We start from the raw sequence: 3,201 nt of genomic DNA, 5'->3' as shown, positions 1-3,201 counted from the left end.
CATTTCACTGTCCAAAAAAGCTGCTGAATCCTTCAGTTAAAGGCAGTACTTGCTGTTCTTAAGCATTTTTCTGGACATTGCTGCTGTTTTTTGTGAGAAACAGTACCTCTTCCATTGGTTCCATTATGTTTCCTTGAAAACATACATTTCATCACCATTCCAGCTCTCGTCGTTCCCTTTAGCTAGCTCTCTCTGTTTCAATATCCATCCAGCTCACTTGGCTTTTCTGTCTGCTAACGATGTGTGTTTGCAGCATGACACAAAAAGAGAAAATTCCCCAAGATGCACGCATCTTCTGTTTCTGAACCCTACATTTTCAAAGAAAAATGTCGCAGTACTTGTCTTTATTCCTGCCAGAATTCTTTTCCCGAACAACTAGCTCTATTCTTCTGGATAAAACTGAGACTATACTAGTATCGCATCTACTAATTATTCTGTTAACATTCAGGTCTTAATGGAGTCACATGGATATGAAAGAGGCAGTTCTTGTTTTGAACTTGAAAATAAGGGCACCAGTCTTTAAGCAGTGGAAATATAAGTCAGCATTAAGTGGGACGTGACTGAATTTGGTATTAAAATAAAATACTGGGAAAGCTCCAGACTGAGTGTTTGTGAAGCACAGAACTCACGTAAGGAGTCATAGCATGGGTGACTGAAGAGCTTTCCTCATGCCCCACCATTGCTGGTCAGCCAGCTGTGAATGCAGTTCAGACTGTATGTGTCGTCATCCTCTGGCTTACCTCATCGCCCATTTACAGTTTTCCGTCTGCCGAGAAATAAATCACAGACACACTTCACATGGGCCACGGAACAACAGTAACTTTGTACTGCTGCCCTACGTTGGGTTTGACATAGTCACAGCTCTGGATCTCGTTAATTCACTGTCGCATCTGTATCCCTAGTTTCACATCAAAACATGTATGAAAACCTTCTTAAAGAATATACTAGATGGATACTTGGTATAAAAGGTCCAAAAATATCAAATACACATACAAATATACATCACACATGAAAGGTTTTTTAGGCAGGAGGTTGGAGATGTAATAAAAATAGAAACATAAGCTGGGAAATAAAAGGTGAAATGGAGCTGAGCATTAGCATTCATAGTATGTGTCCTTTTGGGGAAAAAATGCCGTGTTGGAATATACAGAGGAGGAACACACCACACAGGGCTCTAGGAAAGCAGTAGATGGTGGCCCACCCCGGTGGCAGCGCCTCGTGAAGGCATGCATATCTACTGCAGGAGCGTGCGACCAAGAAGAAATCCTCTGCAGATGATTTTTGTTTGTTTCAAAACAAGTAAAGAGCCGTTGAGCCACTGCATACCGCAGCAAGAAAATCTTCAAGACCTTCATCAATCAAAGGGGAGCTTATCTAATTTTACTGATTTACTCACTGACAAATCTGGCAGCAGCCTTACAATGGAAGCTTCAAAGAGCCCAAAGGAGAAAATAGTCCATGAGTTACAGAACAAAGCTAAGGTCAGCAAAGCTGCAGAATAAATCAATCAGTTATACACACAGACATACACTTGTAAAAACAATGTAAGGGTCTCAGAGGAGTATTTGTTTGGGTTCTAAGCAGCAATTTGAAGACTAATAACATACCAGGGAGAAAGAAAATGCTTATTAGGAACAGCAAACATGTTTTTACCTTAGCACTTGGCAAGAAAAATGCAATAGTTGTGGTTGCTCACAGTCCTTTGATTATTTAGCTTTGAAGCGATCACGTTTGAATACATGCAGTCAGTCAGATGGGATGTGAAAATGCACGTTATCATCTAACTCAGTACATAAACAGTGATGAGCAACTGTGTACCAGGAACCTTGAACTCTTCTGTCTCTCCCTCTCTCTTCTTGGAAACCTGGTCATAAATCTTTGTGATACCAAGGATCAGCCCTCAAGTTCTGCAGCAACACACACATCTTTGGTCTGACTGATCACGCAGAGATTGTCCCAGACCTGCACAGCACAGCCAGCAATTTGTGTTCTCAGTACTACATCTACTAATTCAAATTACCGTGACTTCAGAGTTATTTAGAAATAAAGACACATTTCAATGAACCCTATCATTTACACTTGGCTTGTACTGAGTAGAGAACGTGAGGCTGAAGGCTGGTGTACACTATGACAAGCTTTTACCATAGGTGACGGCCTAACCTATATGTTACTTGTATACTAGTAGGCTGTTGGTCTTTGCCAGAGCCTCAGGATGAGTCAATATTCACCCACCCCTGTTTGGCTCATCTCTTCCATTTTCTACAAGCAGGACTCATTTTTATCTTGTCTTCTAAAAAATATACTGCAACTAATAAAAGGAGCAATGAACCCTGTACTTGTGAGTGCAGTGTTTTGTTCCAAATGCCACTTGTCATGCAGTTCTGCTCATCTGGTCAGCAAGCTTTCTCAGGTTTTAAGGCCACTTTCAACAAGCACTTCAGGTCAAAGAGTTCCTCCAGGGAGACCAGCTTTTTATGTCTCAGCTAAAAGAATTTCAAGCCCACGCTATTTTTATCTTCTCACTTGGCCGGCACCAGGAACATAATTCATGTTTGAAAAGTGTGGCGTCTCCTCACGGGGTTTTTGTCTGCTTCAGAAGTGCAAGCTCATTTCCCAGAGAAGTCAAACAAACTCACTGTTGGCATAATGAATGAAATTAGCAAATGAAGAAACTATGCTGGGAAGGGTTACTTTGCTGAAAGCACTGCTTTTGGTCCAGGAGACCACTCTCAAAGCAGTCTGGAAATTTCCCCCGGTTTGTGTATCAACTTAGTTAGCAGCTACCTCGAACAATTAATGTCGGTGGGGTCTCTGTCTTGTAACGTGATGCTCTGTGTCCACACAGGGACCTGCTGTGCTGAAAGTCAGCGTAGGGGAAGGGGCTCCCCTCAGCAGATCTCATTTCAGGATTTGGGCTTTAAACTACGAGGCCCTCTGGAGAGTACAAGGAATTGTACTCTCACACCGTGTGAATTGACAGCGTTTGATAAATAACGTGTGTAGACTAACTTAAATTCTTTCTTTGGCCAAGAATATATTTGACTCTTTGAGAAAGGGAGGTTGTTTGGCTCTATTTCCCACCAATAGTCATCTATATTCTTCTTACCCACAAACTAATCGCTCGTGGTGAAATAAAGTGGACAATTTAACTGTGTATTTCCACTCTCGTTCCCCTTTTCCAGTCTCAATGGGCAAGCATTC

This window comes from Buceros rhinoceros, unplaced genomic scaffold, assembly GCF_000710305.1.
Source record: "Buceros rhinoceros silvestris isolate BGI_N320 unplaced genomic scaffold, ASM71030v1 scaffold15758, whole genome shotgun sequence".
NCBI lineage: Eukaryota > Metazoa > Chordata > Aves > Bucerotiformes > Bucerotidae > Buceros > Buceros rhinoceros.
Note: the sequence above shows the minus strand (reverse complement) of the source record.